The sequence below is a fragment of the Anser brachyrhynchus genome (genome assembly GCF_964034855.1).
Source record: "Anser brachyrhynchus genome assembly, chromosome: 4".
NCBI lineage: Eukaryota > Metazoa > Chordata > Aves > Anseriformes > Anatidae > Anser > Anser brachyrhynchus.
Window position 1 is genome coordinate 4,387,375 of NC_137698.1, and position 27,382 is coordinate 4,414,756.

General features: G+C 38.4%; 1 protein-coding gene and 1 long non-coding RNA gene across 2 annotated transcripts in view; both read left to right on the forward strand.

The window, feature by feature from the left end:
- On the forward strand, positions 1-26,442 carry LOC308195173. The gene is made up of 2 exons (XR_013951310.1): positions 1-11,481; positions 25,562-26,442. It is a non-coding gene; the product is annotated as an uncharacterized lncRNA (long non-coding RNA).
- COL25A1 (collagen type XXV alpha 1 chain) overlaps positions 1-27,382 on the forward strand; it is a 306,551-nt gene that overhangs the window by 87,053 nt on the left and 192,116 nt on the right. The window lies entirely within an intron of this gene.

Genomic DNA, 27,382 nt, shown 5'->3' on the forward strand with positions numbered 1-27,382 from the left:
GTTGCAGCATTTTTTCCTTTTCTGTCAAGATTAATGTAAAAGAATGTATAACTGTAGTTTTTGTAAACTTTTTTTTTAATTATTATTTTTTTTTAAACAGTATGGAGTCTGTAGTTATATGGATACTGTGCAAGATTCTGTCATGTCCTTTGAAGGCCAGGTTCATGTATCTGTGATCTGGGCATCAGCGTGGTATTGCAGGCGTAGATGCATATGTTCAGCTCAGTTTTCTGAAACATGTCTAAACTTTCTGCAAAGCTGTGATACTTCACATTAGAATATAAATAAGATAAAGGTACAGTTTTGAGGTGCTTCAGGGTAGGTCACAGATGTTTGAACATCCCCAGGTGCATTGTTCCTCAATTGATTGCTGTTTAAATACTTGCAAGGCATGGTTCATTTCCTAGACTTTTTTTTTTTTTTTTGTGCTCCCTTGGAGGAATGGGGAGAGCAAGGAGTCGGGGGGAAAGGTGAAGAGTCAGTGGAAATAAAGATATGTTTTAGTCTGTCCACATTTTGTCCTACGAAACCTACTTCAAAAGCTGGATCTTCAAAGGTCTTTGCTTTTATCTGGAACACACAAAGCCCTTTAAAAAGTTCCTTTATCTTTTTGTTTCACTTGACACCTACATACTAGGCTGGCCAGCGTGCTAAACAGCAGTGTCTAAATACTTCCTTTTATGCGTCCCTAATTGCATTTTTTTTTTCAGAAGGGTCAAACTAGAGCTTGCACACTGAGCCATGGCAGTGACACCTGACAGGAGCAGCTCACTTCTGCCTCTTTTGGCCAACAGTTGGAAAAGCATCTTTTTAAACGTAACCCCTGAAATATTTTTTTACTCTGAAAGTGCATCTGCTAGACATTTGTGTTTACTTTCCTGTAGGCTGTTTTCTTACCTGACATAGAAGATAGCCTTGGTCCATTTGGTGAGACTGTATAACTTTTTTTTTTAATGGAATTTTCTGGGTGGAGGTGAGTATATGTGAGAGAGAGAGAGAGAGAGAGAGAGAAAGAGGGGAAAAAAAAACAGGGAAATGTAGAATGGAAGGGGTGGCAAGCGGATAGTTCCCTGAATGTTGTGAATGCTTTCAGCAGGACTCATACACGAGAATACTTGCACCACCTTTTTTCCTATGTTACTGGTATACTACCATTCTAAGTGAAGCTGCTTCAGGGTACAAAGGCATGTTGTGAGCTTATAAAGCACTGCAATGATGTCTCAAATGAATCGATTCAGAATTAGGGCTCTAATTATTAGGCAGCTCCAGGATTGTTTAGTGGAAACCCAGTGGAGTTCCCCGGAATATGGAAAGGGAGAGCTAAGAGCTAATCCAAATCTGGATTTTATGTATGTAGCCTTTTTGTACTTCCACACATACTTGAAAATATGTTAAGAAAACTAGAATAACAGCATAAAATAGCTGAGGCCAGAAGAGCAAGGGAGGGGTCAATTAAACACTTTGTTTTGATATATTCTGTTAGTCCTTACGATATTGCTCATGTCGGACCAGACTTCGCTACCAAATGCTGCTTTGCTTTTCTCTGCAGCAAGAGCACCTCTTATGAATCACAGCTGTTGAAACCAACTCTTATCATAAGCAAATTTGGTTGTACTGTTTAGAATTGATATGTAAGCCTGAATAAACTTTCTGGAGTTCTAATATTTTACCGGATTAGAACCTGTTGCTTTATAGCAGTGAAAGTAATTTATGACAGTTAAAATAAGTGATAAATGGGGGGCTGGAATGTGCAGCTTTTTCCCAGTAGGTTAAGGGTTATGCGTGGAGGTCAGACATGCTGTACAGGAAACCTTTCTGTTTCTTTAGGATGCCTTGGTACTTCTAGTTTAAAACAAAGCAATAACCCAGAGAAGCCAGTATCTTTCGGTAGTGTGAATTTTGAGTCATGTTTTTATAGTTTTTTTTTTTTTCCCAGACTATATGTTGGTGCCAGTGAACTTGTCAGGAGAAGTTTTAATTTTAAAGGTATTACTGCCCTTTACTGTAGATTACCCAACCTGTTGCCTCAGGTAGCATCAGCAAAACTGCAAACTTTGGTTTTATGTTCTTGTCAGTTGTCACTGTAGCCTATTAGTTTCTGTTTGGGGATGTAGGGGTGAAAGATTAGAAAAGCCTCAGAAGCTTGTCCTGTGTGTTGCCTTTCTCAGACTGGATGGTTCACCAACTACTTATTGCCAGAACTTTTTTTGTTTGTTTGTTTCCAGATCTCTTCTAAATCATCCTAGTGCTTGAATTTTTCCATTTTTGCGGGTAATAGAAATACATTCTGCATCCAGTAGTCTTTGTGCATTCAATCTTTAACACTAGGACCTAGATGAGACTCATGGGTGAGACCGGCAGCCACAGGAGCTCCTCTTATGGACAGTTGCTTGGGGTTTTGGAGACTCTGGCTGCTTGGGCTGAATGTTTGCACCAAAGGATGGTGCCAGGAGGGTGGGCAGCCAGCTTAGCACCCTGCCCTCCCACAATGCTGCCATCCATTGGGTCACTGAGGTGGGCTGCATGCTCCTAGAAGCAAAGGTCTGGATCCTGCAGAGTGTCACATCCAGTGGTACCGTCACCTAGCTTCTGAAGGGTTATTTCAAGCCTATTCTCAGCCTGCTCTCCAGTAGTGGCAGGAGTCGATTTTCAGACTCTAACGAAGCATGCTGAATATTGCTTCAAATGGAAACACTTCTGCTTCCAACATTTTCTTGATGGAAACTGTGTTTTTCAGGGTGACCTTTCATTTTTTCATAGAGCATAAATGCTAAGGCACCATCATTATAAGTACATAGATTTTGCAGAGAAAAATACTTGACAAATATCTAGATGAGTGAATTTGTACGTGGTAAAGGCATTACAAAATGTCAGGCAGAATAGAAATTGCAAATGACTCTTTTTAGTGTTCAGTTTTGAAGCATTTACCTTAGTTTCTCTATTGTGATTAAATGTTTCTGACTCTAATGACTGTGTTACTTCCTAGTATCAGTAACAGAAGTAAAGCAAGACATGGAAATATTTAATTTGAAAGTTAAATGATTTATTATATTATGGAGTTCAAAATTAGTTGCTTCAATATTTTAATAGTAAGATTGGTGGGATATCAGTTATTTCAAAATGGTGTTTGATCTGCTCTCATGTATTTGCTACAATTATTAATTCATGTATTACTAGGGCTAGTGGGATTCTTTGTTCAGCTTTTAATTGTATAATGTGAAGTCTGAAGTTCAAGGAGTCTCTATTAATTTAACTTTTATCCCAGTGGAACATGATGTCTACGATATTACCAAAACAAACAGTGAGACTAATGAATTTTCCCTTAAGTTCATTATTAAAACTACTTCTTTAAATTAAGTCATTATGCAACCAAATTTACATATATGGTAACTATGCTTCATAGTGAATATTTCATATGTTAACAAACATGCTTCAAAGCATGGACCGTTATCTCTCAATGCTAAGTGGGAAGAAGCATCGTGTGTGGAAGAAAATGTCTTACCTTATAAAATATTTTGTAATTAAATGCTGAATAACAAAATTGCTTTAAAAATGTGGGCTGAATATGACTTACTACTAAGTTCAGGCTGCTCTGCAAACATAGTATTAACTACCAGCAGAATTTGGTCCAGAATTTGTAGGTGCTCCACTGTTGTACCTGGCAATACCTGGCATTAGAATGCCTGCAGTAGCGACAGAAATTTGTCTTTTGCTTTTCATGGCTCCTAAAACAAACCTCCCAAAGATCCCATCTCATTGGATACATCACTGCCTTTGTGTTAAAGAAGAGGGAGCTGAACTGCAATAGCAACAAGGGAATTGATGAAGATGCGGGAGCTGCCTGCAGCATTAGAAACTTCTAGCTAACAGTTCTAGCTAAAGCTTTTGCAGAAGGGCACAGGCAGTGGGATTTAACAAGCTCTGGTTTATCTGGGCAGGTGTGAATGTAACTAAGGTGAGTGCCAACTGAGAACATCTCCCTCCATCTGTTCCTACAGCATGTCTTCTGGCTTTACTGAAAATGGAGAAAAAAGAGCTTTAATAGGACTTGAGCATGTGTGCTGAAGCGTACGGAAGTCAATAGCCGTCTACTTTGTGCTTGTGCAATTCCTTGAACAGAGGAAAACAGAGGGTTTACATCTTTGCTTAATTGCTTTTACTGGATAGGAATGCTGATTAGCAGAACAGGTAGAATGCAGGCAGCTCAAATCATCTGGCAGAGTCTCAGGGACAGCAAAGGGTGACCATCACTGGGCGTAATCGCTATATATTTTTAGTGTTTATCCGCCATAATCCAAGCACTCTGGAGAATGTTTTTAATTGATACAATGAAATGTTACAGTTGGCTATATATTTCTGGGTAAAAACTGTAAGGCTGGACTAGTGTGACAGAGAAGTCCTGTTTGTAAGCAGTTCTTCCCATGCCACTCATGGCAGAAATAACACTTACCAGGAATGCCAAATAATCATGAAAGGCTAGTTTGTCGCAGCCTTGTTTCTCCTAGTTCCACTCATGAGTTTCCTTGGTACGTACTGTCCTCAGAAATGAACACAAGCATATACAGGCAACCCAAAGAGATTCAGCCAAATGAACTGTAGGCATGAGTAGGAAAAAACGTGCCATGAGTGTGCCTCATCACGCTTCTGCAGTAGGGTAGAGAGAGCTGTAGAGGAGTCTTCGCTTGGGCCTCAGATACCTGCAAATCTCCTGCCTGGCATGGTTGATCGTATGAAATGGTATAGTAGGAATGGAAGCTAAAATGTTCCCTGTGTTGCTGCAGTTTAGTGAGATTTCACTGTGTGGCCAAGTTCCATTCAAAAACTGAATTAGTTAATAACTAAGTTGCTACTAACAGTTTTGGGTGCTATCTCATTAATCCACAGCTGTCTGATAGGAAAATGACAAAGTATTTTGAATGATGCTGGTTTATGTGACTGTGAAGTCATTTAGAAGTAAGCCTAATAATGCCTGATAGAAGTAGTGGAACAGTGCATGGCTTAGAAAACAGCTGGTACCAAGCTCCTGCTTTGGCATTTCCAACTCCAGTAATCTGGTTCAAGGGGCTTTGCCCACTGCCCTCTGTATGCCACTCAAAAAACACTTGGTTTTGGAAAATCAGTCCCATCCTTTTAGGAAGGAAACAGCATCGGCTTGATTTTACCTACCCTGAAAGTCAGTGTAGTAATGCCTGTTGCACGGAACTGGGATATCACCATCATTTATAACATCCTTTGAGATCCATGGAAGTAATATATACTGTATAATGGTATATTGTTTCTAGTGAATATTAATATAATCATTTATGTATTTTTTCATGTCTTCAGCATACTGCCAAGGTCACTAGTGGGGAAGTTTAGCATAGATTTACAGAAGTATTTTTTTTTTAGTTTTATTCCATTTCCCCTGCTCATTTTTTTTTTCGAGCTAAACTATTTCTCATGCATACTGTTTAAAATAAACTAGAAAGTTGCGAAGATGTTTTTTCAAGTACATATATTTATCTTTTCCCCAAACAAAGTACAGTTTCATAGTTTTTATCGCTTGTGGCTATTATCCCACGTATAAAGATTGGGTCATAATTCTTTGAGCACTATGAAAATGGGATTTTTAGCCACTTCAGGAAACCCCTTAGGAGGTATTACTTGATTAACTGAGTTGAGGAGAGCTGCCAAAGACTTTTGAAACTCAAGAAGTCTAATAATTTTTAATTTTAAGAACCACACTGGGGTAAGCCAATTTTCAGACTAATCGCAGTAAGATTGATCTTGAAATATTTAGTTATTATCTTGATGGTCTATGAATGAACACCTTCATATTAAGCTCTATTTCAAGATGACCAGAAACTATATTTCATCTTTCCCACCAGAACTCAGGAGATTGCAAATTATGTATAGGTATATATCTATATAGAGAGATATAGATATAACTAAATGGAGTGGCAATGCTTTTATTACAAACCTTTATCTAGTGGCTCACTATACCTCTATTTCAGATTTATAATAGCTAAAAGTTATGTGTAGGTATGGTCACTAAGCAGTAGTTTGATATCCATATGCCATACACTGCAAGAGTTAGTGGGGGAAAGAATATTTTGACTGGAGTGTGCAGGGAAAATGCTGAACTTTAAGCTCAGTGTTTAAAAAATAGAAAGCCTGTTCAGTTGGACAAGCCACATGTGGCTAGGAAACAGCAGGTCCCCATGCTGGAGAAGACTAATGTTGAAATGATCAAGGCCTACCTAGGACTATTAAGGTAGACTTACAAAGTCAAAGAAGGTGCCATAGCTTGCTGACGTTATGTTTTAACAATATATAAATGTGTTCATTCTCTCTCACTTCTTTCCCTTGTCTTTTGCAATTTGGGTGGACTGGGAAAGCTTCTCAAAGCAGCAGTCTGCTCTTACTTCAGCACAGGAAGGATGTACTTTGTTCAGGTGCATTAGCTGAATCAAATTTAGTCTTTGACTCAAAGACAGTGAGACAGGTGCAGGTTCATTGCCCAAACATTATTTCTTCCTGTGGAGGTGTTCTGTTCTGCACAGTCTGAGCAATCAGTACCGCCCTGCTCTCTGAGTTAAATCTACCTTGGATAAATCCATGTAAGTCACAATCACTGCTATGTATTCAGGTTGTATGGGTCCCTTATGTTCACATTTTAAGCTTCAACATTCACCATTTTAAGCAGAAAGCATGTTGTCTACATATGTCCTACTGTATTTTTTCAACACCATTTTTAACGAGAAATGCTATCTGTTACTATCTACATTAAACCTAGTTCAGCTACTCAGGCTGCATGGTATGAACTGGATTACGTTTGATCCCTGTGGGTTGCAGCCCTTCTCAAATCTTGCCTGCCACCTGTGCCACAAAATAGCTGCAGAGACAACATCAGAAAGCTGAAAAAGAGACTTGATCTGAACAGTCTATCCCATGTTATTCACACAATATTATGAGGTAAGCATATCGCTGTGTTTTTTATGAACTTTTTCCCCTTAGTGGGAGACTTTAGCTAGAAACAGTTAAGAGAAAATGAGTTTAAATAGTCAATGTAATAGACATGACAATTGCAGAAGGGCATTAAGGGATCAGGATTATGTTAAAATTCACAGGTTTATGAAGTTCTAAATTTTTGATTGTGTTCAAAATAACACACCTTTTCTTCTTGGATATATTGTAGCGAAGTGATGTTCTGACCTCTGAGCCCTGAGTCCTCAGAAGACTGTTTAATCTGCTGGCTATTATATCCTTCTTTTCATTCTTCTCATACAGAAGATTGTTGTGGGAAACATCAAACTCTCTTTAGATCAAGCTACTGATCTGAAAGGTGAACAGAAAGCCTTCTGTAAACAAATAAAAGGAAAAGGCCAAATAACTTTCTTAAGCAAATAATCCCACTGATTTTTATTAAGAGGGCACAAGTATAGAGACAATATTATTACTATTTTTTCGTGGTTAGAATTTTTTACCATAGGCTTATGAAAGATGTGCAAAGACAAACTTGCTCTAGATTGCCTATTATTTTTTAATATTTCTGTTATCTTCATACAAATCTATTTGCAAGTATGCCGGCCTTTCATAGCAATACAGTATTTTCAGTTACCTAACAAAATGCCTCTCTTTGATTGTCTCTAATTGCTTTACAAACAGTCCATGAATTTAGGCTCATTTCATTCTGAAGTGTACTTTCAGTGCATTTAAAAAGCATAGGTTTAATTTATCATGATCGTATGGTTCATTATGATCTACTAGCATGAACTGATGTATAAACAGACAACTGGAATTCCCAGACTAATTCTTCCTTTAGGAAAACACTGAATTATGTATTAAAATTGGCAGTCATATTGCCGCCCTGGGAAAATTGAGTAGTTTGTGTCATGTTATATACTGCTTCTTTATCATACCTCTGAATTTTGCCCAGCTTTTGATTTCCCGCTACTGACTGCAAGTTGAAATGGTGATAGATGGGGATTAAAATGGAAGTTTCCTAACTTTCAGTTGTGCAGCATCTCCATCCTGAGATACAAAGAGCCCTGAAGATTAATAGTATCTGTTAAATGTTTCCCAAAGTCAGGTGTTTTTCTGGGTGGTGCTGTGCAGCATAACAGAAAGGCATGGCAGTGTACTATGAAAAAGCTTGCTTTCCTACCACAAGGACTGCGTTCTTGTTAGTGTGGTGCTTGATCTTAACTAATTAGTTCCTCTCCATACCTGCCGTCATGACTTGAGCTAGCATTATGTGATTGATTTTCTAGCCTAAGATTTTTTAAAAGTATTTCCCATTTCCACTCATTCTTCTGCCTCTTTCAAGGTTAAGACACATGAGCTCACTGACCATTTTGGTTAGGAAAAACAAAACAAAACAAAAAAACACCCACGAAACAAACAAATTCTAATTTGAAAGGCTTGCAAAGTGCTGAAAACCAATGTGACAGAATAATAGTGTACTCTAGGTCCTAGTCCTGCACCTGAGCATCACTGCTTACTGTGCCATTCGTCTGTATACCTCTGCTCCACCTTGCATGTGTGCATTTCAAATTAGCTTTTGAAAAGTAAACTGATTTCATTCTTTTTGGTCAGGATTTGAATTCTCAAGAAGGCACATAACAGAATTCAAAAGTGGTCTTGTTTTTGAAGCTGAAAATCCATCTGGAATGATCTGGGCTCAGTGTTTTTCACTGGCTGAATGGGACCTTGTTTCTTCTGAGCACTCTTTTGTGTTGGCTTTATCGTTACGTGCCTCTTGCTTTCTAAAAGCTTCTCGAGCACAAAAGACAAGTTTTGTCCCTGGACGTTTCCACATGTCAGAAATCATTGGTGAGAAGTCTCAAAGTTTGGAAAAGCGTGTGTGTATGTGTGTATTTTATGGGGAGCAAAACGAAGGAAATTAGAAAAAGAAACCGTAGGTATTACATGGAAAAGTTTGTATTTAAGGGCAACTGTTGTGTTGGGACATGGTATGCATCACTGCTGCCTCTTGACAGGTTCACCATTGAGAGAAACAAATTAAATTCTTTCACTTGCAGTTTTGAAGCTAAAAGTGTTTGACTGGTTCAGCCCCTGAATGGTGTTTAAGGAATAAAGGGAAAAAGAGCAGGAAGTTCTAATTGGCAAATTACTTCTTGTTATTTAGTTTGGCTTCCAAATTGGAAATTACGATAATGAGGAGCTTTGTGGGACTTGCCCTTGAAGAGGGCCAGGCAGCTTTTTGTTTAATTACCATTTAATGTGAAGATATTCAAGGAACATATTGTAGCATTTAAGCCATCACTTTCTATTAAACAAGTATTCTAAGGTAATGATTTTTAAATCTCTGGATGGCTTTTGTGATTTTAAGATGTCTAAGTGTAGATTGCAAACAAGGGCTAAAAGGATTTTCTTGTTATGTAATATTTAGCAAAGTGACTTTAAATTTATTTCTCAAGATGTAATAAAGAATAGACAGTGTTGTATGCGATAATATGAGGACTTCATGTTAGCGTTAATCTCAGAATAACTCTGAAGGTAAATATATACATTGAATGTAGTTTTCATTAATTGCGTATTGCTTTCACAATTTCTTAATTAAAAGTCTTATTGTCAACTGAAAGTGATATAATTGAGAAGGATCTGATCCTGAATATTTGTATATTTAAAGTGCTGTTAACTCATTAATTTTATCTTGTAGTTCAAAGCCTGAGACTTTAACTGTTTGGTGTTATATAGAGATATTCATAAATACAATAAAGAAGTGTGAATATAACAAAGACATAGAAACTCAGCATTCTCAGAGGAATACAATGTGATTTTTTTTTTTAAGCGTGCTACTAATAATAGTTTTTTTTGGATAATTAGAGTGCAAACAGGGAAAAAACAATTTACGCTTTTACAGACAATGATCTGGGATTGTGTTCTGTGACCTGTTGTTCTCCCTCTTTTGTACTTTTTGTGCAAATGACTCATTCCTTTTCTTTGTCTTTGAAAGATCTGTCTTAGCAATCTTGTCTACTTTTTATTCTGTAGAGCAGACTGCGCACAGAATAAAAATTTCTGGATTTAGTCCTGAGCAAAAAAACAGTAGAAAAATCAGTTACTGTGTTTCATTCAAAATATAAAAGCAAAAAAATACATTGTAATGCTTTGAATGGACAAATTAAAATTAATATTTTTAAGCTAGTAAGAGTCATTTCACGCGTGCACATATTTTGCTTGTTTCTTAACTTCCTTATGTTTCTGTAATTGACCTTTCCCTTTAAGTTGCAGGCTCAGAATAAGCAACCCTAACTAGTTGACTTTTCACTTATCGATGTTCACATTAATTAAAATGGTTAAGCAAAATAGTGGAAGAGAGTTAATTTGTTCAGCATGTTTCCTTCTGAATTAGTTCCATTCAACCCAAAATTTGGCCTAAAGCAAGTGTGCTTAATGCCATTTTTTTTAAACCTCTTTAAACAGAGGCATGCAGTAGGAACACAGTTCCTGAACTCTAGCAATGCTGCTGGATGCTGTTCTCAGACTGTCTATTATTGCTTCGGTACGAGTGGATGACCAGTGGATGAGTCATAGTCTCAGCCTCCTGTCCAGCACAGAGAGCTGTTTGAGAGCAAACCCACTGGCAATTTAGTTCGTGTTTTTCCTTGGGGTTAAGCTGGTCCAGGAACAAAAAAATCAATTCATTAAAAATTAAAAAAATATAAAATAAAAACAAATTGCTGTTGTGCATGCTGTTTTGTTATAATTGTATGCTAATGTGTGTGAGCATACAATTGTATATAAGTGTGTATACAGACACGGATCCATGTGTACACATACATGGAGCTAGTAAAGCAAACATCAACAGATTGTAGCAGTAAAGTACTTGACTTTCTACAATGGTAACAAAAAATAGTCTTTGGAATTGGCCCCATAAAAGTACGGTAGCTCATGTCAAAGTTGCAGAGTAAACCAAGGAGGGACCTCTAGATAACGTGTGTTGAACTCCTGCTAACACAAGCAACACAATTTACCCAGAGACAACAATGATATTATTTTATTCCTCGAGAGACTGCATGCCATAAGCAGCAAGCAAGAAAGACTGTCGGTAATATCTGAGTCTTCTGTATTGACTGGGTTATATGAAATATACCATAGTAACCCCAGGGGAAGCCTATATTCTGTACTGGAGGGGGGAAATAAGATAAGCAAGGGTCTTTGGTTTGTTTCCTAACACAGGGGAAGTCTTTTTATATTTGAATGGTCTGGTCATTGCTTATGCCTTCAGCGTGTGAACTGGCCACACACCAGTCAGGTATCCCAATGGCGGATTCCAGTTTTTGAACACAGGGTTTCTTCATCTCATATCGGCTTTGAACCTGTGGCAGTCTCTGATGCTCCATGGAAGGCCTGCCTGAATACAGTGAACTGCAGAAGAGCATTTGTTCCTGACCTTTCCAACATCTGGCTGAAGCCCTGAAGCATGAGATTCAGTCACGGTGTAAAGCTGCAAAGCGTTATGAGCATTTGGAGGTCAGTACAGGCTATCTTATTTTCCCCTTTTGGCCCTTGATAGATGCAGATAAGCAGGGTGTGTCATAGATCATTGAGTACTAAAGCTAAAAAGGACAGCAGTGTCCCGGCAGTGTGGCCCTTCACAAATAGACCATTGTGGTGCTGTGGTTTTCTTTTTTCTTTCTTTTTTTCTTCTTCTTTTTTTTTTTTTTAGCTTGCAGAATGTAGAGGATACAAATAACGTAGATATTGTATCTTTCTTAGAAGACTCCTGGTACAATCTTCCAAAGTTTAAGATGAATATTGAAAAAAGTAAAGGCCAGTTTAAGTAGACCTTGCTTTAACATTCAGAAGAGACCTAGATAAACAGTCTGTGCGTAGCTGACAGTTAATTGATCTTGGCAGTTTTCTGCTAAATCTTACTGCAGTGTTGAGTATAAATGTGTTCTGCTAGTGGAGGGCAGCCATGGCTAACCTGAATGACACTATTAAAGGTCAGAGAATGAAAACATTACTAAATTCTTCCATCTGAGATGCTATTGCATCAGCTTCTTGGTGATACGGCATTTCTAGATTTTTTTTTTTTTTTTAATTATTAGCCACCATATAGCACGTTTTTCTGTTTATTTGTTGAATGATGCTTTCTAAGTGTAACTGTTTTAGGCATTTTAGTTGGATGCTGTGTGAAGCACCATACAATCAAACACATTGAAACATCTTTTCTTCTTCTCAGATATCTTTGACTATTGTTAAGGAAGAATATTTAGCTTATCAAAAAGATGATAAATTTCTTAGTAATCCTGTGTCTTCGAAATGAGATTAAGCATTGGAGCTTAAGAGAAATGTTGCATCTCCATTTCAGGTACCATCTTTTTAGGACTGGATGTCTGTCAGTAATAAAACATTGTAGTAGAACATAAGCCATGGTGCCAAATGCAGGGGAAGATCATGCTACTGGTATTATCTGAAGAGTAATACAAAATAACTCTCTAGCTTTGGCACTCCAAAAATACAGTATAATTAGTTTTAGACTTGATTGTGATGTTTGTTTCCCATCGTAATTTCCTTTCAACCCAAAACACGATCATAATGTCTTTGTGTTAAAACAGAAAGTAATGACAGAAAAATGACATTTTAAACTCTGTATTTAATAGTCACTTATATCGCATATAACTTCAGTTTTCAGTTTCTGCCCAGAACTAATGTATGAGAAAGATGGAATATTTCATGTCTCTGAACTGAAACAAAGGTGAGGCAGTAGGATTATTATTATCCCCAGAGATGATTTCATGCTTCTTTCACATTAACCTGAGACCTGAATGCAAAATGCAGTATGCAAATCGTCACCTGTTACTGTGACGCTGTCTTTGAGAGGTTCATAGCATAAGTCAGTACACTTCATTTATTTATCTTTATTCTGTGATGATTATAAAATGAAGGTGGTTAATCATACTGTAAGTAATCCTAGCACAACTCCAAAAGCTGCTATAGCACAAACATAAAGTTAAACTGAATTTTACAGAGGCAGTGAAGCAATGGCACACTGTCTCAGAAGACAGGCCTGTTAAAGTGAAAGACCTGTCACTTCTAATTTATTGAGCGAGGCACACCACAACTTCGGAGCTGGGAGGCTGGTTTTAATACACCTTTAATGATGCTGTATCACCCTTTACAAACTATAAGTGTCTGAACTGCAATGTGCTGCATCACCTTCCGGCAGGCAGAGAAGGTGCAAAGGAAAGCACAACAGAGCTGTACACGCTTTGTGGCTTCTCTTCTAACTAGTGCTCATGTAGTCACGAGCTGGTAAACAGCTAGATGAGAACAGCAGGGGAACTGCAGTCATATAAAAGAGGGAGCACAACGAAACGATTCCTTCTTTAGGGTGAACGAGGCCAGAGGGACGAGCAATGGCTATGAACCACATTGCTTCAGACAGCTTCAGTCCTTACTGTCCACTTCTCACTCCCTTCTTTATCTCTCTTACTGTCCTGCACAGCTGAAAGTAAAAGAACAGGCATTTGAGGGATTTTAGACCAACTTGAAATTATATTGTTGTGAAGTCAATGCTAAATCTTCCATCACGAGGAAACTTCCATCTCACTTGTGGTTTCATAGAGATGATGTCTCCCTGGATGATAACAAGGGATGTCTGTGGCATATATGGAGACATTAATTAAAATTACCATTTTGGGCTCCCTAATTTCTCCCTTTCCTTGAAGTTACCATTCCCCCCATAGGATCTGCAGGAAGGGAACATAGGAGCCTGTCTCTGCTACTCAAGTGTCTGCCTTAACTGCTGACGAAGATATGCTTGTGCAAAGATTGTGTCCATGTTATTATTCCTTATTGATTTTTTTAATGTAACTTTGGCATTTATTTTTATTTTTACGTATATCATTGTATTATTTGTTTTTATTAATTTTACATTTTATTTGATATTGCATTTTTTTGTCTTTTTTCTTCTAGTTTGTTGTGTTACTGAGAATAAAACTTTTCTTCTTGTCATCCCTCTTCATTGAGGTTGCATATCTAGTAAGAACAGTTGAATACAACCATACGTTTTGGAAAAATCAGTTGTCCAAAGTTTAGTCCATATTTCTCTTATGGTTGTAACAGACTAAGTATACGTATTGTATGGGAAGATATACTAACAAAATTCTAACAAATCAATGCATCAGTACTGGTGGTAAAGTTTAAAAAAATAAAATGAGAAGATCATAAGCCCTAAAAAGGTCTTTTGGCTTGGCCATCTAGTTTGGTAGATGGGAGGAGGAAAAAAGAATATTTCCATCATGTAACAGGAAAATTGCATTAAACTACTTCCCCTATAACTTTGGAGGGGATGAGTGGGGACAATTATTACATGCCAATAGAAAAAAGGAGACCAGCAGAGAGAACTTCTGCAAGAGCAGTAAGTTGTATTGGGAGCATACTGTCACTGGCTCATCCATGTTTTCAAGAGGTGTCTGGCAACAAGGACAGCCATAACACATGGATAAAAACAGGGCTATGCTTCCAGGAGATGCAGGAGCAAAGAAAGTGGGACTTTCTTCCAGAAGTAGGCATGATATAACCCAAGAAAGGATTTAATAAAAGGCATGCTCACCTGTATAGACAAAAAGATGTCACAGGTGTAGAATGCCTCCCTGTGTTTTCAACGTGTAAATTCTTATCAGCTTCTTCTGAGCTGTGTGTCACTGACATTATTCAATGCTTGTTGAACACCAAATTCCTTTTGCTCATTGTATTGTTCTTATCAACCATTAATTAGCTAAGGAGTAAATACCATACAATATTGATGGTTCTTTGGTTGTTTTTGAAGGGCCCAACTCAGTTTGGTATTGTATGTATCTACGTGATCATTGTGTTAAATTGATATTGATAAGTGAAATGAATGAAAAGGTGTCAGGGCTTTAAACGTTTAGGTATCTTACTATTCATATCTTTCGTATAATTCAGGTATGTTGCTCTTTAGTCCAGGGAGTTTCATAGTGAGCAAATTTATTGTAAAAGTATATAGAGACTGGAAGCAAATGCAGTTGAAGTTTGTGTATGTGTACAGGGGGTTGTGGTTTAACCCACAGGCAGTGAAGCACTGCATACCCATTTGCTCACTCCCTCCCAGTGGGCTGAGGGAGAAGAACAAAAAAGGGAAAAGTGTGAGAACTGATTGTTTGAGGTAAAGACAGTTTAATAAGAAGGAAAGAAGGGGGAAAAAAAAAAAAGGCGAGTGATGCACAACACAGTTGCTCACCACCTCTTGACCGATACCCAGCCAGTCCTCGAGCCGTGGCAGCCCCCCCAGCCAACTTCCCCCAGTTTTATTGTTCAGCACAAGCTGTGTGGTACGGGACATCCCTTTGGTCAGCCTGGGCCAGGTGCCCTGGCTGTGTCCCCTCCTAGCTGCTTGTGCATCCCCTGCATGCTCACTGGCAGGGCAGCATGAGAAACAGAAAAGCTCTTGGCCCTGTTAGCACTGCTCAGCAACAACTAAATATCGGTGTGTTATCAGCATTATTCTCATCCTAAATCTGAACCACAGCACCATACCAGCTACTATGATGAAACTTAACTCTATCCCAGCCAAAACCAGGACATGTGTATGTGCACATCCCCATCTCTGTGTCTGTGCTTCAAAGTGGAATTGATTTTAGAATATAGATGAGATAATGTAGCTGCCTTCTTTCTTTGACAACTCTTTACTGGCGTCTAATTGCCAAGCACTTGTTTTAATTGATTTGCAGCCTGAAGTAGAAATGTCACCATAACGTGAAGGCTCTGTATGTCTTGAGGGGGTAAGGACAGTTCTTTTCTTCTAATAACAGGCCATGTAATTTCGTCTAGTAAATATATATATTGAGATCATACAAAAAAATTGCATGTCTTACCCATTTATAGATCATCTTAATGGTTAATTCTTCTCATTTAAAAATTCATGCCTTCACCCTGTTCCCAGCTCTTGGATCTAGCCATGCGTTTCTCTGCTAGAGTAAATGACTGTCAAATCTAAGGAGTCTGTTCATGTGTAGCTACTTATGAACCATAATCAGGTCACATCTTAACCTTCTCTTTGATAAAATAAATAGATTAAGCGCTTAAGCTTTTCTCTCTAAGGCAGGTTTCCAAGCCCAGAATAATATTATTTAGCAGTTCTCTGAACCATTTCCAAATTGTCGCATTCATATTTTAAAATTGATACTAGTACTGACCACTTAACTCCGATAATGATCTAACTAATGTTCTATGAAGTACAAGCATTACCTCACTATATATGAGGCAGAGTTGCCTCAACTGCAGCATCTGCAGATGTTCCTCTTTGCTTGGTTAGCAACCACAGCCTTGGAGGCCTCTTCAAAATTGTAACTATGACTTGGTTCCCCTGTTGTAACTCTGGCCCTCCTGCTTAGTGCCTGAAGATGTGACTTGGCATTTGACAGTGGTCCAGATCTTTCTGAGGACGAATTTGGCTGTGCACAGTTGTTGATATGATGCATTTTTATTTTACTTGGTTATTGGGTGCTAAAACCATGCTGTAGCTGTTGGGGTACTCCCTGCTGAGTAAATATCAACGATGTGATGAGGTTAACCCCAGAGTGCTGGAAAGAAGGTGAAGTCCTGTTTATCATCTATGGAAATAGGGTCCAAGAGGAACCTTTCTCCTGATCAGGCTTGGGAGATAGCTGAAGCACTTTGTAATATTTCAGGTAAACTGAATATAGGCCTATCCACACAGTGAAAAATTCTCATTTCTAGTTGAAAGATCTTTGTAGTCACTGAGGGAGCAATTCTGCATGAAGTTCAACAATAGCAGCAGAAGTTTCCAGATGCTTGCTGCTGGATATTCTGAAGCATTAGCATTGTGATTCACTTTGCACAAAGTTTGTGTTCAGCTTTTTATCCAAGCTCATTATAGTCGATGGCAAAGGCAGTTCAGCCACTTCAGTATGGAGCTCCACACGTTCTAATTTACTCTGCTGGGAAGTGCAGAGCTCCATGCCAACAGGGCTATATTGAGCCCTACACCTGCTATCGGTTTACTTAGAGCTAGCTCCTGTATGTACTTCAGACCCTTAGGCTCTTTTAAAGATCCAACCTGTGCTGTAATTCAAGAACAAGAAGTTTCTCCTGGCACTTATTCAATATAATGTACTTTAAAATCTATTTTAAAATGTTCAGTGAATATTCAATGATTATTTAAAATTAATCTCACTGAAGGCTTAATATTGATGTGGAATGAGAAGATAAACATCTCTACACACGTACACATTCAACCATTTACGTGTGCGCATGCACAAACACATACACACTCAGAGCATGTTCCTGCAAAAAATACTACTTTTTATAGCCAGTAGCGTTCTGATGTTATAATAGCTCTGTGAAACCTGGTACGTCCCACAGGCAGACTTTTGTTGAACTATTATTGTCATAGAACTGTCATTACATAGTATTTGATATTCTCCATGCGGACAGAGGTGGCAATGACATTGATGCAAACACAATGGTTAGTCAGCTGTGTATCGAATGTCATGTATCAGCATAACTTATCATTTGAAGATTTACATTCCTGTTTATACTAACCTACAGTGGCCTGGGCTTAAAAGGAGATAGATATTAGCAAAGCATATGCATAAAGCAATGGTAGAATATGTATGTGAAAATTGCATGCTTTTAATTTGTTGGAGGAGAAAGTTTAACAATTACAGTAGATTCACATTATTAGGCCACATCATCGTCCAGTATGAAGCTGTTAGAATGTGAAATTGAGAAAGAGCTAAATTTATTGATTTGTGCAAGTTTGATCACTATGCAGGGTTGAGGTATGGGACTCTCTAGGGCCAGCAGAGTTCATCTTCTTTTCCACCTGGTTCCTTCTCTCATCTTTATTAAAGGATTTTGTTTGTGTTGGAATGGTATTTCCCTAGTTTTCACTGAACAACTGGAATGAATGATAGGTTTTTGGTTACATAGCTAGCTGGTGGCAGAGAAACATCAGCACTGAGTATTGACAAATTTTGGACAAAAGCAGTGATCTAATGCATCATGTTAATTTGGATGAAAGCCATTATTCTATTTTTTGTGTTGTTATTTGTCAGTGGACTAAATCTTTTGCGCATAAAAGTGAGTTTCTTAACTATAAGGTGACTGCCTTTTCAAGTGACTCTTTACTGATACCTTTAATCCTTTCTCAGGGAATGCAGTGAGATGTTGTAGCAAGTAAAACTACGTCATTTTGATGAAACAGAACTGGTTTTGGTGTTGACTAGCTCGAAGTATACCATATACATAGGTGCTGTGAATGGCCTATTATGAAGCGGCTGAGATGCCCCAGTGCTGCTGGGGGTGTCACAGGACCACCTGTAAGCAGTATGGTGAGGAGCTGGGGTTCCTGTACCTGGGACCAGGCTACCACTTCCCTCCTGGCTTTAGAAGTTGAGGGACAGTTGCCTTTAGAAGCATGTTTTGGACTAGACCAAACTGCATGTGGCTGGAGAAGGGCTAGGTGAATCTGGAGATATTATTTCTTCTTCTGTCGAAAGAACGTATATTAGTTATATGTGGGTTTGGAGCTATAGTAACTTCAGGTTTAATTTTGCTAGACCAGGAGTATTTGGATTTAAATACGTGCGGCTTACGTCTGGAGGAGTTAATCTCTCGCAGCAGGAGGGCATGACTGTTTTCCTTTATTAAGATGCCAGCTTCTAGCATGTGAGTCTTGTTTCCTTGAAGTGATAGCAGTGAGGAGAGAATGTGTGTTCAGAGATGTAAATAGTGGCTGAAGCAGTTGGGATAGCTTTATTTTCACGTAAATTACTGTTTTTGGAGATGTGCTGTCTTTCCTTGAGATGATGTGGTGTCTTACGCTTCTGGGGTGTGCTGATTTAGTCTTTTTGAAGTAATATACTATGATGGCCAAAGACAGCCCATCCTCAGCACCCAAGCACCCACCTGCCCCAAGTTATGATGTAGAGACTGAAAGAGATTATCTTATCTTTCAAACACAGCTAAGTTTGCAGAAACAGGAAAGCAAAATCAATAAAATGCCTCTATTTAGGAAACTAAGCTCAGTGTTGTAATGAAACTGTGTCTAGCTAGTGTACAACTTCTAAGTAATGTGTCTGAATAAAACATGCTTTAAAAATAATTTTAAAAGTCCTGCAAATCACCTTTTCCCTAGCAGTATGGAGTTTTATGTGAAAGCATAGACACGGCCAGTAAGACATACACTGGATAAGAACAACTTTTCTAATCCTCAGCTCTGTACCATTTTTCTCCTGACAGAGGTTTTCATTATAGTTTTACATCCTGAGAGCATTGTGCTCCCATCCATTGAGGATAAGGTGCATGCTACATAGATTACAAAGTTTACAGAAATAGATTTTCATTGCTGTGTTCATTAGTCATGTAGTCACATCAAAGTCTTTCCCCTAATGGATAGTTGTCTAGTTTCTCTTCCTTCTCACTGCCTAGGAGTAAGCAAGGGAAATTTAAATTTACAAACCCTTATACCTTATGGGGGAAAAAAAAAAGCTATTTCTATCAACAACTGCATTTAAGTTCTTCTTGGAAAATATGGTCATCTTTTTTTTTCCATTCTATCTTGTTCTCAACAGGATGCCTTTTGCTTACTTTATCCTAAATATAGTCTGAACTGTAATCATTGAACTATTTGTTCTGAGTAGTAGTAGTGGAGAGACTAATATGACAGATTTGCACAAGCATTGCTTAACCTTTTGCTATAGTTTTAACAATTTATTACATGAACTGCATCGGGAATGTAAGCAAGTATAGGGGTCCTTTATGAACCATCTCAACCTCAGAATTTGCAGTAAATCTTGAAAACTACTGCTACTCTGAAGAAAATTATCTCCTTCTGCTCCACAGTAAACAAGTATATATGAAACACTTGAAAAATACCCTATTGTGCAAGTGCAAATGGTAAACAATAATCTCTTACATGCATGTCTTTTATTTTCTAGTAGAAAAGGGACATTATGAAATGGAAAATATGGAAAGAATAAGAATTGTTCCCTAACTATGCTAGCTTTTGGTATGGGTGGCTTGGCTGATGAGGACCTTTTCTTTATGGCAGTCATGCCTGTCATATGGATAGCTTTTTGCTACACAGACAAAAAGCATGGGACTTTTTTTATGTGGAACCAAAGGCTGATGTCCTTGGACTACTGTATGCCAAAATAATAGGAGTAGTTTAAATGATTTTTTTTAATTATTCTAAGTTTTCAGTACAAATAAGTGAACCAGGAGTATGAAATTGCTCTCTTTTCCTTTGTGCTTTGATATGTTACTGCCAGCTTTTAACACACTGCTCCTGAGTGTTGTTTTTACTGTTATTTTTAGATAGTAAAGTCTGTAAAGTCAAAGAAATATAGTAACATTGAGTAAGAATATTTGGAAAAATTTATTCAGATATAATTGGCAGTTGGCACAAGCCAAAGTCTGCATGCTTCAGTGTGAAAGTTCTGTTCATGTGTTCTTAATGAGTGTAAAATACTTTGCTTCACTCAAGGAACATTGGAACACACAGTGTATGCGCACATGGGTCATACTTGAGAATTTTAGTCTCTGTGGAATTACTCAGGACTTTTTCACGTCACCCCCAAGAAACCAGGGAGTTAAATGGTGTAATGCCATGGGATTAATCCCCTACCTAGATCACTGATGCTGTTCTGCTCCTATCACCAAAGCGGGCAAATGCACTGAACCTGTTCTAGGCAGCTGTAGTTGAGGTTTCCTGTTGTGTCCACTTAAAATCATATAATCGAAGAATATCGCAAGCTGGAAGGGACCCACAAAGATCATCAAATCCAACTCCTGGCTCCACACAGGACCACCCAAGAATTCTAAGAGCATTGTCCAAACACTTCTTGCACTCTGTTGGACTCAGTGCCCTGACCACTGCCCTGGCGAGCCTCTTACAGTGCCTGACCACCTTCTCAGTGAAGACCCTTTTCAGGGGACCCTGACCCTCCCCTGTCCCAGCTCCATGCCGTTCCCTCGGGTCCTGTCGCTGTCCCCAGGGAGCAGAGCTCAGCGCCTGCCCCTCCGCTCCCCTCGTGAGGGCGCTGCAGGCCGCCATGAGGCCTCCCCTCGGCCTGCTCTGCTCTGGGCTGAACAAACCAACGAGCCTCAGCTGCTGCTCATGCGTCTCGTCCTCTAGACCCTTCACCCACCTTAGTCGCCCTCCTTTGACACTCTATAATAGATTTATGCCCTTCTGTTACTGTGGCGCCCAAAACCTCACACAGTGCTCGAGGTGAGGCCGCACAGCGCAGAGCAGAGCGGGACAATCCCTCCCCTCACCCAGCCGGCAGCGCTGGGCCTGAAGCACCCCAGGGTACAGCCGGCCCTCCTGGCTGCCAGGGCACACTGCTGGCTCATGTTCAGCTTGCTGTCAACCAGAATCCCAGATCCCTTTTCTGTGGGGCTGCTCTCCAGCCTCCTGTCCACCCATCTGTATGTATGGCCGGGGTTGCCACATCCCAGGTGCAGAATCCGGCACTTGTTCCTGTTAAACTTCAGATTGTTCATGATTGCCCAGCCCTCTAATTCATCAAGATCTCTCAGTAATGCCTCATGACCCTTGAATGTTACACTTAATGGTATTGCATGTTTCTTTAGATAAATGGAGCCGCAGTAGTACCATGCTCTGACAAGTTGCACTACTGCATGCAAGGCAGGCAGGGCCGCATCATGGCCGCCTGATTGCCCTTTCATCCTGTGACTGGCCAAGTCAGAAAGATTATGCAGAGCTTTGAGTAACAACTGTGGTCTTGCCTCCTCCCTTTCCACTTTGCTTCTCTCCTATCTTTGTTTCTGAGGTAGTTTTGATTATTCTTTGGTAAGTCTAACACTGAAGCTGGAAAGTGAAGCACCACTAATCTTAATTAGCATTATGCCAGCACGTCTTCATTTGAATAGAGGGTTACGTTTCAATATTCTCCACTATCTGCAGAAGTACTAGTAGGGAGGGTGACAAACAACATCTACAGAATCACGTGGTACACAATAGTGTTTGTGAGAGGTGCTTTTAAGACATGATGGTAATTGAGAAACATTGAGAAATCATTGCTTTATGAAAGACGGGAAGTATTTCTTCATAAATGGACAGCAATGGACAACCACCCATTTATTCATTAATTGGAGGATCAGCTGTTAGATGAACCTTGTATTAGCTGGCATATAGAGTAGGGTAGATTTGAATTTGTGAAAGTCTGGGGCTCTGCAGTATGGTTTAATAGGTATTACATTTTCATTATGATGTGCTGGAGTCAAATGCTATTGAAGTATTAAAACCACTATCAAATCTGCCATACTGAAGTGCTTCCATGAAACATGGAAATCCATGTGAGCTGTGAGTATCCTTCCAAGGTTAGAATTTGGTCCTAAGTCCATAGGCATCTTGGGTTTAGATATCACAAACTATTTGAGTTTCTAATTACATTGGGTGTAATCAGACCCTCTTGATGTGTCTATACGTGGACATATAGTTTACATTTACTGTTGAAGAGGTTATGCTCTCCTTGCTGCAGGCATTTAGTTCTTGGTATGTTAATGGAAGCCTTTGTATAAACTGAGTGGAAAATGTGAGTCATAGTTTCCTTTCTTTCTGTCTATATACCCTGTACAATACCAAGGAAAGCATACTAATATTTAATATTGAGTGCTCTTTAGAAGGGAGATACCTTAGCATATAGCTTCTTCCTGTACTTTCTGCGGTGTGAAATTTTTATCAGGTTATCAGAGGCAGCATGGAGAAATTAAATTAATTATGGAGCAGTTAAGCGGTGGCTTCTGAAGAATGTTATTCTCTTACTATGCTTGTACAACACAGGAAGTTTTATTCCACATTCTGTAACATATCCAATCACACTTGTTGGGACTCAAATTTTGCCTAGCAAGAAAAGCTCTCTGAACTTCAGGCTTCTAAATTGCTTGATTAGTCTAAGCAGACTTTTATACCACAGGTCATCCTCTTGTAGGCATCAAGGTATGTTTTAGGCACATATACAAATATGTATTAATAGTTGTCCTCCTAACTTACGGGCTCTTCCTTCTTCACCACTGATGAGCATGTTCTCTACCCATTTCCACTATCCCCCAGTGAGTATTCTTATTCTACTTGACCATTTCTTTTCTTACATTCACTTGTCTGTAATAATTTTATTCCACATTTCTTCAGTTTTGGACCTTTTAAGAAGAGACAGCTATCATTTGTATGTCAGAATCAATTGAGAAGTGTTACTACATGACATAGTGAAAATCTTGGTGCCCAATGAATATATGCAAGAACAAAAAACAAAGAGTATTCCTGCAAAAAGTTATATTACTCCTTTTAGCACTAAAGTGGGTCCTCCTTACAGCTCTGTGCATCCAGATGAATTGCAGTATGTATAGAAAACCATATGCAGGAGATAAGACCTTGAAGACCACTGTGGCTCAAACTCACTACCCTTGATGCACAACTTCTGACAAAACACACCCAGTCAAAAATACTGCTTTTTATGGTAATGAAAAATATTTTATAATGCGTCTCAAGATAGACACATCCATCAGAGGCTATTTAAGACTTTATCCTTAGCTCTTTATGTAAAGGTGAAATCATCATTGCTATAGGAAGAAGTACATCTTACTTTTCTTCTGAGGAAAGTATAACCTGAGGTACCCCAAACAGGAATACATGGGCAGTATCATCTATCCAGATGAGCTTAAATACTCAAGAAATTTAAAGATAGGGGCAACCCCAAAGTAATAATTTACACTACAAACTTTGAATGAAGGAATAGACTTCCTGTTTCCATATTTTTATCCTGTATTTTTGCTTAGAAAGCTGACATATCAAATTACAAGACAATGTGAATGATGCATTGATACTTTCATGTTTTGTGTGGATCAATCAGTTGTTTTAAGACCAAAGTCCAGGGAACAGAGATCTGTGATAGCGTTTGCTGTCATAAACAGTCTCTTTTTTTTTTTTTTATGTCAAGAGAAAGGCCAGAGCCTGGGCAAGAAACTTGAGGGACTTGTTATCTTTCCACTTTCTGTGTTTTGCTGTTCTCTGGGATAAGTACAGCTTTCAGGGCGTTCATCTGTAATTGGCATTCTTGTGAACACTGAAGTTGTTCTAATTCTCCATCGTACTTCATCTTGAAACAGGCTTAGTGGAGGGGAAATAAAAACCCAAACCAAAAAAGCCTATACAGATGCATATAGAATACAGAAGTAATAAATACCTAATGTAAGTAAATGCAAGATGTAATTTGGTGGGTTTTTTTATCATAAAGCTTATGTATGTATAATAGTAAAAATGTAAATATTGTTGTAACGGCTAGAACTGGAAATGCTGTTTAGAGTTGAATTATTTAAAAACAGATTATAGGCTCTTTATTCATACTGTTGAGTTGGAAATCACTCAGTTGACTGATTTCACTGAATGTGCTATTGAGAAGTAGAGGTTTGGAAATGCACTTGAGAAAAAAAGTAACAGACACAAAAATAAATAATTATCTTCATTGTGCAATATTAATGGTTTCCAAAGACGTTTAACATCAAAACAAATAAAATAAAGCAATAATAATAATAAAGACTGGCAATTGTATTTTGTATGTGTGTGTAAGTCTAAACAGTTAGATTACAAAACAGATAAATAATGTTTAGTGTTTTTTTGTCATTTTTTCCCCTGGCAGTAAAGGACAATTCAAAAAATTCAATAAGTAGATTCTTTTTCATAAAGTAAAAAACAAAAACAAAAAAAAAAAAACAAAACAAAACAAAACAAAAAAAAACCACCTCTGTATCACCAGGGAGAATAAAAATAGTGATAACTGAAACCCCAGCACTGTAGCTCTGCATAGTATCAAGGTGGAGAGATCTGTTTTTCACATTCATGGCAAGTCTCCCCCCATAGTGACAAAACAATTTGCTTCTGTCGTCAGGGGGTTAAAGAAGCAGTTGTCTTCCTGTTCTGCTAGCAGAACTTTTATCCACCTTTAGCTCTTCAGGGAAGTACATCATACAAAAGAGATTATTCAGTTGTCCAATACTGCAATTACATTTGTTTTTTGTCTTTAATTTGTCTCTTTACTCTGTTCATCCGGTGCTAAGAAAATATGGAACCTCAAATGTCATCTTGTCTACTCATTCATTTCTCCTGTCTTGCTGAGTAGTTCTTTGTTTGTAGGTAAACTTGTAAAATCCTTTTACTGAAAGAAGTGGGGGCATTTTGTAGAGTAATATAATCATCAGTCTAGAGACGAAGTTCCTGTCGTGTGTGTCTTGACTACATGCAGTAACCTCCAGAATTTTGATTCATTTTAGCTGAGTGTAGTTACCCTAATGCAGTGTCTGACTAAAGGATATTTGTGGGGAGCGCTGTCTGGCATTTTGTATCTGCCTTCTGCCCCACTCATTGTGATACAAGATTTACTGTAGAAAAGACTATTCTCCACAACAGTGTGCAAAGGTAGAAATCATTGCAGGACTTTAGGAGAAGGAAATTTTTTACATTTCTGTCTTTACTGTGTTGGTTACCATTTCCATTAATAAAAATAAATAAATAAAAACAAAAACTTTTTTTCAGTTTTAGGGCTCCAGACTTTAAGGAACAATTTCTCGCAGGAAGGAGGAGTCATTTCTTACAAGAAGATAAGATTTGGTGCTGATTAACTGAAAGTTTTAAGGTATCCATGGACAAAGGCCAAGTCTGATTGTACTACAGCCACCCAACTACACCCACCTACTAACTTGATTAAAACGTTGTTACTGGTAACTGAGCTGGATAGTTTCAAGTATTTAAAACAACAACAACAAAACTACTCTTATTTGATGCTAAAATCAGCTGAGGCAAGTGATTTGTGAAGGGAGTAAGAGTGGATACTGTGAACTGAATGAGGCAATCAACAACTGGATGCCATCAAATAGAACTACGAAGGATTTTTTTTTTTTGCCTCCAATATTTTATTTTATGTAAACTATTTCTTGCTCAGCTGTTACCATGAGGGCTAAACAGCTTTGCATATGCATAGCCTTTTACAGAATTGAGAAAACAAGCACTCATACCTTAGGAGAGATTTCATAGTCATCGTATACAATTCTTATTAAAAAGTTTCTCTGTTCTAAGAATTTGTATCCCTTTCTTTCTTCTGGTAAAACCTAAAGTGACCTTAAGTACGTTTTATTCTGATAAACTTACTTTGTGGATTTTAATAGGTAGCAGTGAATTTTACTGCCCTTTTATTTTTAGTTAGAAATATTAAACATGCAGCTACTTAGCAACCAGGAAAAGAACTGAATTCAAAGCTTGAGGTGACGACCTATTTGAGAGAATACATAACTCTTCATTCTTCATTTGTTTCTAGCACTGACTAAATTGGCCTGATATATGGATTCAGTGTAACTTCTCTTGTTTTGATGATAGCTTGAATATGGTTTTGTTGGTGCAAGATAACAGTGTCATACCTTCCCCCCACCCATAAAAACAAAACCAAACAAAAATATAAAAAACAACCCCTGCCCCCCAGAAAAGAAGAAAAAATGAAAAAAAAAAATGATAGCCTTCACCATCATGCTTAGTCTTTCCTTGTGAAGAGAGAGGATAGTGATGAACAGGGTGGCTAGGTAGGAGGGTTTGTCTTTGCAGCCCCTATCCTGTGCTGGTCCACAAAAGGGAGAAGAGGCAGTATTATCCATGTTTTGCAGAAGATGAGTCTTACATTTTCTTTGTTCTGTCTTCATCTTACTGCTTGCCAAGCTGTCTAGACCCAATCCAGAATTTAATGAGCTGTAATAAGAAGGAACTTCATCGTCTGCATTTTTCCTTTTACCTAGCCCTTTGAAGTGTTTACCTGGGGAGCAATCTCTTTTGACAAAGTCCTTAGATCAGCAAGTGTCAACAGATAACTGTTGAGGCCAAACTGTCTTGGAGCCTGGTAGAAATCGATTTGCCGGCTGACTTGGTTCTCTTCATCATGACCATGGAAAATTTCTGAGAAATTAACACCTTGTTTAAAAAGGAAAAAATAAATAGCACATTGCTACTTGATGGCAGTCATGTCTGAAGCTCTGTGCTTTGCTACAATCATTGAATTGTGCAGTGTCCAATAATTTGTGTAATGTAACTTCTGGCTTTTTAGGCAGCAGCAGGTTGATTATTTCCAGAACCCAGATGAAAGATGATCTCATTTGGTATGGGCCACAGACTTTTTCACTACATTCACTTTGCAGTGGATAAACAGTATAAAAAGAAATTGCAGTAATCACTAAACCACCTTTTCCATCTGAAGAGACGGGTTAGTGGAATTATGTTTGGGAAAAGCACAAGGAAGTAAAGGGCAATGGGAGATTAAGACCAAGAAATGTGGAACAAAGTTCTGCTAATGCATGCTTTACAGTTTTTGTTATG